Source organism: Bufo gargarizans, chromosome 1, assembly GCF_014858855.1.
Source record: "Bufo gargarizans isolate SCDJY-AF-19 chromosome 1, ASM1485885v1, whole genome shotgun sequence".
In the NCBI taxonomy this organism is placed as follows: Eukaryota; Metazoa; Chordata; class Amphibia; order Anura; family Bufonidae; genus Bufo; species Bufo gargarizans.
This window is the reverse complement of record NC_058080.1, coordinates 756,879,778-756,891,165: the sequence shown is the minus strand read 5'-3', so window position 1 is coordinate 756,891,165 and position 11,388 is coordinate 756,879,778.

Here is an 11,388-nt window from a genome sequence, read left to right as displayed (position 1 = left end):
GGGGGAATAATTGTTCAAGAGAGTATTACTGGGGGTATGATTGTTCAGGGGACTTTTATAAGGAGCATCATTGTTCAGAGGAACATTATTAGGAATATCATTATTCAGAGAAGTATTATTAGGACTTTCATGGTTTAAGGGAGTATTTCTGGGAATATCATTGCTCATAGAAGCATTACTGGAAGTATAATTTTTGAGGGGGTATTACTGAGAATAATATTGTTCAGATGAGTATTAATGGGGGTATCTTTGTTAAAGGGAGAATTATTAAGAGTATCATTATTTAGGGGAGTATTACTAGGAGTATCATTATTCAGGGGAGTATTACTGGGAGTATCATTGTTCAGGGGAGTATCATTAGAATTATAATTATTTAGGGAAGTATTAGAAGTAAAATGTTTCAAGTAGTATTAATGGAACTATCATTGCTTAGGGGAGTTTTCCTCGGAGTATAATTTCTCGGGGAAGTATTATGAAAAGAAGTATCACCACTCAGGGGATTATCATTAAGATTATATATAGTCAGGGGGAATATTAATAGGAGTATCAATGCTCAGGGTAGTATTATTAGGAGTAGCATTGTTCAGTGGAGTCCTAAGGGGAGTATCATTAAGATTATAATTATTCAGGAGGGTATTATTAGGAGTATTAATGCAAAGAATAGTATTATTATGAGTATCATTGTTTAGGGGAGTATCATTAAGATTATATATATTCAAAGGGAGTATTATTAGGAGTATCATTGTTCAGGGGAGTATTATTAAGATTATAATTATTCAGGGGGAGTATTATTAGGAGTATAATGATCAGGATAGTATCATTGGGATTATAATTATTCAGAGGGAGTATTATTAGGAGTATCATTGTTCAGGGGGAGTATTAATTCAAGGAAGTATCATTAGGATTATAATTATTCAGGGGGAGTATTATTAGGAGATGATTTTTCATGGAAGTATTACTGGAAGTATAATTGCTTAGGGGAGTATTCCTGGGAGTATCATTTATCAGGGGTGTATTATTAGGAGGAGTATCATCGCTCAGGATAGTATTATTAGGAATATTATAAAAATTATAATTATTCAGGGGGAATATTATTAGGAGTATCATGCTCAGAATAGTATTATTAGGAGTATGATTAGGATTATAATTATTCAGGGGGAGTATTATTAGGAGTATCATGCTCAGGATAGTATCGTTAGGATTATAATTATTCAGAGGGAATATTATTAGGAGTATCATTGTTCAGGGGAAGTATTATTAGGAGTATCATTCTTCAAGGAAGTATCATTAGGATTATAATTATTGAGGGTGAGTATTATTAGGAGATGATTTTTCAAGGAAGTATTACTGGAAGTATCATTGTTTAGGGGAATATTATTTCTCAGGGGTGTATTATTAGGAGGAGTATCATCGCTCAGGATAGTATTATTAGGAGTATCATTAGGATTATAATTATTCAGGGGGAGTATTATTAGGAGTATCATGCTCAGGATAGTATTATTAGGAGTATGATTAGGATATTATTTTTCACTATTACTGGAACTATCATTGCTCAGGGGAATATTAATGTGAGTAATCCTAGGATTACTCCCATCAGATAGGACACTGTCTTTCGGGTCCCTGTCTAGGAATACGCTGTCCCTGAGTATCTGGCAGCATCCTAATCATATCCCTATAAGCAGATATCGACCCCGGGCCGCGCTCGGCGCTCGCAGTTATCAGCCGGAGAGCTCTCTATTGAGCGGAGCCTTAATCACAGCCGTCCCCGTCAATACCAGGCCTGCTATCGAGTGGCTGCCAGAAATTAGCTGCGGATTACAGGGTTCTGCAGTGTTACCGTCTCCAGGGGGAGGGAGTCGTCAGCATGTTCAGCTGAGACAGCGATAACAAGAACCACAACCCTCATCATTGTCACAATTCAATTAATAAACGCCCCAGCAGCGGAGCCGAGAGGAGGGCAACCAAATATCTGCCCCAGTTTACCTTATCTCCACCACGCCAGTGACAGAGGCCGTAGGTGACCCCGTGTACCCGGGTAGGGGGCAGCAGCAATTTAATACCTCATTGTGCCGCAGTTGACATACTTTATAACCGCAGTGAAAGAACGCAAATCACAGGCATTAAAGGGGTCCTCTCACATCAGTAAGTCGCATTTATCATGTAGAGAAAGTGAGTACAAGCCACTTACTAATGTATTGTGATTCTCCATATTGCTTCCTTTGCTGGCTGGATTCATTTTTCCATCACATTATACACTGCTCGTTTCCATGGTTACAGACCACCCTGCAATCCATCAGTGGTGGCCGTGCTTGCACACTGTGGGAAAAAGCGTCAGCCTCTCTGGTGACCGGGACCATGGGAGCGCATATAGGCTTTAGTTTTTTCCTATATTGTGCAAGTAACTTGTACTCACTTTCTCTACATGATAAATGCCACTTTAATGGAGGAGGGGAAACCAGACCAGACAAACAGAGTCCTGAACCTGGGACTGTGAGACGTGAGGGAACGCCTAGAGCAAAACACCAGGGACTAATACTAGAGATAAAATGGCATCACCACAGCTCTGCAGCCCGCTATACTCTCTGCACCGCACTATACTCCATGCAACCACCCTATACTGCATGCACCTCGCTATACTCCCTGCATTTCACTATACTCCCTGCACCTCACTATACTCCCTGCACCACACTATACTCCCTGAGCTTCACTATACACCCTGCACTATACTATATCCCATGCAACTCACTATACTCCCTGCACTATACTATATCCCATGCACCTCACTATACTCCCTGCACCGCACTATACTCTCTGCACCTCACTATACTCCCTGCACCCCACTATACTATATCCCATGCACCTCACTATACTCCCTGCAACGCACTATACTCCCTGCAACGCACTATACTCTTCACCTCACTATACTCCCTGCACCTCACTATACTCTCCTCACCGCACTATACTCCCTGCGCCTCACTATACTCCCTGCGCCTCACTATACTCCCTGCACCTCACTATACTCCCTGCACCACACTATACTCCCTGAGCTTCACTATACATCCTGCACTATACTATATCCCATGCACCTCACTATACTCCCTGCACTATACTATATCCCATGCACCTCACTATACTCCCTGCACCGCACTATACTCTCTGCACCTCACTATACTCCCTGCACCCCACTATACTATATCCCATGCACCTCACTATACTCCCTGCACCCCACTATACTATATCCCATGCACCTCACTATACTCCCTGCAACGCACTATGCTCCCTGCAACGCACTATACTCTTCACCTCACTATACTCCCTGCACCTCACTATACTCTCCTCACCGCACTATACTCTTCACCTCACTATACTCCCTGCGCCTCACTATACTCCCTGCACCTCACTATACTATATCCCATGCACCACACTATACTCCCTGCACCTCACTATACTCCCTGCTCCACACTATACTCCCTGCACCTAACTATTCTTCCTGCACTTCACTATACTCCCTGCACTTCACTATACTCTCTGCACCTCACTATACTCCCTGCACATCACTATACTCCCTGCACATCACTATACTCCGAGCACCTCAATATACTCCCTGCACCACACTATACTCTCTGCACCTCACTATACTCCCTGCACTATACTATATCCCATGCACCTCACTATACTCCCTGCACCACACTATACTCCCTGCACCTCACTATACTCCCTGCACACTATACTCCCTGCACCTCACTATACTCCCTACACCTCACTATACTCCATGCACCACACTATACTCCATGCACCACACTATACTCCATGCACCTCACTATACTCCCTGCACCTCACTATACTCTCTGCACTATACTATAGACCATGCACTATACTATATCCCATGCACCTCACTATACTCCCCTCACCGCACTATACTACACTCCCTGCACCGCACTATACTCCCTGAGCCGCACTATACTCCCTGCACCTCACTATATTCCCTGCACCGCACTATACTTCCTGAACCGCACTATACTCCCTGCACCGCACTATACTACACTCCCTGCAGCGCACTATACTCTCTGCACTATACTATATCCCATGCACTATACTATATCCCATGCACCTCACTATACTCCCTGTACCTCACTATACTCCCTGCACCGCACTATACTCCCTGCACCGCACTATACTCCCTGCACCTCACTATATTCCCTGCACCGCACTATACTTCCTGAACCGCACTATACTCCCTGCACCGCACTATACTCCCTGCACCGCACTATACTCCCTGCACCTCACTATATTCCCTGCACCGCACTATACTTCCTGAACCGCACTATACTCCCTGCACCGCACTATACTTCATATTTTAATTAGATTGCCGTCCGGCTTTGGGGCTGCAGTTTTTGTCCTCCTCTCCCTGGGGTATGAGTAGATTGATTACAGATAATCCAGGATCTCCTGGAGTCTGACCCGACCACTTACCCCCTACATGCCCTGGCAGCCATGTCTTACACTGGGGTGCTTTCTCTTGCCCCCTCAGGGTAATGAGCTAGGAGCAGGGGCCCTGACAATCTGGCCTGCTGTCCTCCGTTTTCCTGCTGGTTCCTTTGGCGGCAGCACCTGTGCCCTGCACTGCCCCTAGTGGTTGTCTGCGGTGTTGCATCCATTGATTCCTATGGTATAACTGGGGATCAGTCCAGATAATAAAGACACAGCGACACCAGGAATATTTCATCGTTTATTGTGATTTTTTTTGGTTTCTCTATTCCCCTGAGCACCACAATCCAGCATGTACCTAATATACTGGATCAAAGAAAAAGATTAAGACAGACAAAGGAAAACTGGAGCTCAGAGCCACATTCCAGGTTCTGACCAGGGCAGCAGTAATATAGTGCGGCAGTCACTGGGCCGGCGGATGCACTGGAAACCGCTCAGTCCAGCGCCCAGAATGCACTGCACCCTGGTGCACTATGGGATACGTAGGACTTGTATGAAGACCACGTATGATATGTCCCTCCATGGACCACTGCAGGACATGTTCAGTACATACAGACACCGAACCAGAAGGGTGTGCAGTTCCTTCAGCCTGAGAGCCGACTGGAAACTAGCAGAATTATGAATGCAGCTCTGCATGTAACTGGAGCATAAGTAAAGGATTTACAAAACCTAAAGGGAACAATCATCTACTGACATAGCAGAGCTGTGAACAGACAGTCACTACAATGCGGAGAGGTACAGAACCTGCAATGCGGCTGCGCGGAGCGTCCTAAAGGGAGACTAAATGCTATGGGCAAAACAGCAAAAGAAGGAAAGAAAAAAATGTCTGAAGTAGAAAAAAAAAAGCATAAAAAACAATAATTACATCGTTCTGTAACCGTGCCAAGAGCATGACCATGAAATGTGCACATGGCGGATCTTTGGTTGAATGGCTGGTAATAAACTCCATGTCCTTCATCATATAATGCGGGCGCGGCTGCCGCCATTATCCAGGTACATGCGGGGGCGGCTCGCCCGTGGGTGTCCAGAACTGAGGAGAGGGTCAGGTACTGTGGCATTGGTTATACCATGACATATCCCATAGAGAGGTTGCAATATGTACCAGTGCCAACTCCCGCCAGGCTCTACCAGTCATTACAGCCTGCCCATTGTCTTAACCCTTCCCACTCTGTATCTCCAATGCTTGGAGACAATGGTCCATCACCAGAGTCAACCTCAAGGGATGGCCACCGGTGCCGACACATGAGAGCACCGTCCTGCCCCAGGGGTAGGCTTCAGCTCTCCACTTGATGAGTTGTGAGCTCTTCTGCCCATCAGAGTCCTTTCTCCATGACGCTGGAGGCCTGTACATGAGTCCCCTGACCAATATGGAGAGACGCGGGCTTGGAGGGGCAGGTTGGGAGCTGTTGTCAGTTTGCATCCCGTCCTTCCCATCAGAACATCACATAAATAGATCAGAATGAGGTAGACATTATCTCGGATATTCCCTTTTTTGGTATTTGGATAAAAATAACCTAAATCTCGTGGCTCGGTCTGCAGCCGGTGCCCCACGGGCGCAGAGCGGTGAGCAGTCAGGTGAGATACACCAGACCGTGCTGGAAGAGGCGGATATTGGAGAACGGGCAATGAAGTGGTTCCTCTGGTGTGCATCCTACAAAGGCTGATTGATGGTGAGGATAGGAGTTGTAGTATCAGTGGCACTAGGAAGAGACTTGGGCGAGGGGTCTACGTGCTGGGGGGTGGTCACACTGTAAGGACACAGCTGCAGCCTGGAAGTGAAGGGGATCACAACAGGAGGCCGAAGATTTATTGGGTGGGTCATCAGACTCTCCAGGATCACCGGAGATCTACCTAATATTGGGGTCACCTACCCATGGCCATGGTTAAGAAAAGCCCTCCGAGCCTTCGGGGTACGATCAGTTGATAAATCTGCAGGAGGTTGGTAGATGCGCCTTGCCGCCTGCACCGCTGCTTGCTCCATTAGATAAATGGCAATCACTGCACGAAACAGAGGCGCGAGGCGCGGAGGGAAGGTACGCCTGGTGAAGTGCCGAGAGAGAAGCAGCATTATCACAGACCGCTCGGTATCATCAGTGATTAAGACAGCACAGTCTGACAGATGCATTGATTTTCTCTTTACCGAGCTGTGAAAAGGTCAGCGGCCACGAGGCAGGTCGGGTGCTCGGGGGTCCATATGGAGCAGACGTACGAAGAGGATGATTTAGATGGCATTAAAAAAAGGTTCTCAATGCAGAACTCGGAAGCCTTTAATCTAATAAGACGAGGAGGCCGCGAGAATTAAGACTCTCATGAGAAGTCTAAAGGTCAAGACACAACAAGACGGTCCAAGGGCTCCCACCTGTTGCCTTCACTCGTGGCGGCTGGTACCATGTAGAAGTAAAAATACATATGTTATATTGGGGTCTAAAAATAAGGACCCAGGTGGCACCAATTTTGATAAATCTCCCTCAACATTGTGCATGTGAACAGGTGACTAGGCCTCGTGCTGCTTGTATCTACCATTATCTATCACATGATGTATGTAATCCCATTGTTGTATCCCGTAGGGTCAGCTATTCACATTGCTGCACAAGATGGAGTCACATCGAAACGTATATGGGGCTCTGGAATGGGCTCTCCACACTGACCACCAGCCAGTTCCAGTTTAAAAAGCTGATTGGGTATTAGTTATCAACCCCCCCCCTCCGCGCCTCCCCACACACACACATTGGAAGAAGATTGCTCTCAGCTCATTGTGGAGGTAACTAAAAAGGATTGGAGGAAAAAATCCAAAATGGCTAATCCAAATTTCCATGGTTATCATTGTCAGTAGTTTGCAGTGGATCTGGATGGTCTTCCTTAGATATAATATTCCTTACAGTCTGGCCCTATAGGGTCTAAGTAAAGGTTTTCCTAATAGTTGGATCTTCTAGGGTTTACAGGTCTCTCCTAAAGTTGAGTCACATGAAATCTAAGGACTTATGTTTCCTATGGTTGGGTCTAGTAGTCTAAGGACTTGTCTTTCCTACAGTCGGGTCTAGTAGATCTATGGACTTGTCTTTCCTACAGTTGGTTTTAGTAGGGTCTAAGGACTTGTCTTTCCTACAGTTGGGTCTAGTAGAGGCTAAGGACTTGGCATTTTCTTACTGTTGGGTCTCATAGAGTCTAAGGAATTGTGTTTCCTACTGTAGGGTCTAGTAGAGTTAAGGACTTGTCTTTTGGGTCTAGTAGAATGTAAGGACTTGTCTTTCCTATGGTTGGGTCTAGTAGAGTGTAAGGACTTGTCTTTCCTATGGTTGGGTCTAGTAGAGTGTAAGGACTTGTCATGCCAACAGTTGGGTCTCACTGAGACTAATGACTTGTCGTTCCTACAGTTGGGTCTAGTCGAGTCTAAGGACTTGTCTTTCCTATGGTTGGGTCTAGTAGAGTGTAAGGACTTGTCATGCCAACAGTTGGGTCTCACTGAGACTAATGACTTGTCTTTCCTACAGTTGGGTGTCTCAAGAATCTAAAGACAACAGCTGGAAGTTCAAGGATTTCAATGTTCAAAGAACTTTAAGTTCAAATAAATCTAAAAGCCTGCCTAGATAATTTTTGATGGATCCTACTGACCATATATTATATGGGGACTGTTCCCCACCATTTGCTGTCAGGAATACAGGGATCAGCCATACTGGATTTTAACTTCAGGTCGAGGGAACTGGTGAAGTTCCTGTGTCACATTTGGATTTAGATCCTTCTCATGTGTGCCGACATGACCTTACTGTATTGATTATTTCACATCCTATAAATGATGAACAAAAAAAGTCCAAAATGTAGAAAATGCAGGTTTGTCATCAATGCCACAGCGCCCGGGTCCTCCATATCAGACTAATTCATACAGTGATAGCAATTCTTATTTTCTATCCTCTCTTCCTCCATATTATACTGGCACCATCATCCCTAATATTTGTAGGCTCCTTGCGAGGGTGACTGGAGGAAGGACATGACAGCTCCCCATAGTGTATCTCCCTGGTACCACAGAGTACATGTTGAGGTGGACCTCTTGACCTGCTGAGTTGGGGTCTCTAGACAGACTCCATTTCCTTTGGTATCTGAGGCAGGTGTCACAGTTCTGGAGGTTTCCACTGAGAAGGCTTTGTTGGATCTTTAATTATCTCCAATGCTTCCCTCTTGTGACTCTGCCTTCATCTTCACCACAGTCACACGTGATCGTCACTGGAAGATTTCATAGCAAACCAGCGCCCGCTACTATGAAGGCAATTATTCAGCAAACACAGATTTAAAATAATCATTAAAAAAACACGCACATCTACTCTACTCCATACGCTAGGACTGAATAAATTAACCCTTTGTTTTATATCTTTGGTAAAAGCTACATTTTACGAGTTCATCTTTTCCACTGTCTGATTGCTGGACGTGACCTGTTTAAAAGTAACGACACCAATGCCCCATGTCCAGAAGAAGGAGAATCTTCATGGAGATAGTTACTGTACAGAGGTAAGTGCACCTGGCTCAGTCTTTGGTATAACAAACTCCAGGTGGGTTGATTTAGAGGTAGGGTGGTTGGAGCAGGTGGTAGACTAAATGCTGTAGGCCATGTTCTTGCATGAGGAACGCTTACCATCTCCAGCGGTATTTGAACGTTGAAGCAGAAACCCAAACGTTTCGCATGATCCTGTGGTATCACTGCTTGACCCTTGCGTCCTCCTGCTCCAAACCTGTCTATTCTGCATAAAGAAGAGTCCTCCTCACCTCCGAAAAAGCCCACCCTTCCTTGGATGAGGATGTGAGATGTGGGTATAAGGGGCTCTGGATGAGGGTCAGCGGGGACTCACGGGGAAGACCTGGGTGGAGTGTGTCCTTGTGATGTGGATGACTGTAGAGGGATTTGTGCTGTAGATGGACTGGAGCGCTCGTTGTTGTTGACAGAGCTTGTGCTTGACCCTGAAGTTGACGTTGCTCTGTGGGCAAATAATACACCTGAGGGTGGAAGAAGAAAACCACTTGTAACACAAAAATGATAGAAATGTCTACCCCGTATAACACAAGACCTTCATTCCTGTTCTATACTACTCCACCATCTCTGGGCGATGATCAACATGGTCAACATTCTAGGTGCTATAGCTCAGTCATACGGGAGAGGGGTCATATGGCCCTGGGGGCTAGGTGACAACCAAATGCATTGCCAAAAAGAAACTTAAGGAACCAGTTGAGGTCAGACATCTACTAAGAGGTTTTTGGAAAGAGGTTTGCATTTACTCTACAATGAAGCCAAGAACCAGTGAGCGTAGGGATCAGTCCTCATCTCTAGGACCTACACTTTCCAGAATTTACCGGGAATCTGATTGTAAGGTCATTTGTAAAGTAAAAATGTAAAACTACAGAAATGGATACTTTGTAAATTGTGGGGGAAAAAACTATTGCAACTTTTTTTAACTGAATTTTTTTTTAAATTTAAAAAATTTTGTAATATAATTTTAACTGGAAAATTATAATTTACAATTTTACTGGAGGACGGTTGGTTTATTTATCCGTTACGTGGGACTGCGTCAATCACAGAAATGGCAGGAGGGGGGACCTCTGTATGGAATATTAACTCCTTATTAGCCACTCATTGCACTGGCTCATCTCCAGCCATCCTGTGCAGGTGATGCTACAGCTCAGTGTCTGGAGGGGGCGGCACAATTCAAGACAATGGAAGTGTTAGCACTCCAGCCTGCGGCTCGCTGACATGCTAGGAGTTGTAGTCTGGAGACCACTGTGTCCTGCAAGACTTCACACGGGTTAAGGAACTCGCTGTCAGCCCATCCACTTCTTGTGTTCATTACAATGGATTTTATAGCGCGCTCCGGCACTCGCTGGAACTTATTGGATTTCCTGAAAGCGACCAAAGAGGCGGCTACTTACCTGCGTACACAACTCCATTTATTTCCATCGACATGTTGATGCTGCTAATGGTGGAGGCAGACAGGTTCATCGCTGTCTCTTGTCTGTCGTCTGGAGGAGAGAAAAAACACCGGAGATGTGAGGGAATGGCGGATCTCTGGTGCGTCAGATGATTATCAGATAGGTCGTGTGACTGTGACTTACCTCGGTTGTTGATTTTGATCTTCATGGGCATGTGAGCCGCCATGGCCAGCAGGTTATGCTGTAGCGCGTGCTGCATTAGCCTCTGCTGTTCCTCCGCCATCATCGCCATCTTCTTTTCTGGTGGTTCCCCAGATTCCAGCTTCTCGCGGAGTTGCTCCAGGGCTGCGGCCTGCATGGCTTGTACGGCCTGGGCGGCTGCTGCGTGGTGCCCGGGCAGAGCTACAGGGAAGCTGATTCGGTGAGGGGGTGCAGATGGGTGTAGGCCATCCTCTGGAATGATGGGAGAGATCTATCAGTATAAACAGTATGAGCCCGTGCCATGTGTGCGCCAACACCCAGGAGTAGCCGAGATGTAAAGACGACTTGTAGGGGGGCAACAGGATGATGGCCGGGGGGGTAAATGGGCAACAGGACAACTAACCGGGGGACAAAGGGGTGACAGGAGAACCACTAGAGAGACAAGTGGGTAACAAGACGACTACCAGAGGGACAAATGGCCAACAGGACGATTGCCAGAGGGACAAATGGGGGCAATAGGACGATTGCCAGAGGGACAAATGGGGGCAATAGGACGATTGCCAGAGGGACAAATGGGGCAATAGGATGACTGCCGGAGGGGCAAGTGGGCAATATGACTACTACTACGGGATAAAAAGGGCAGCAGGATGACTGCCAGAGGGGTTAAATGGGCAGCAGGATGACTGCCAGGGGAATAAATGGACAACAGAACGAATACTAGGGGTAAATGGGCATAAGGGAAATGTCAGGATGGAGCGGCACAGCACATTCTTCAGACTGGCACCTACC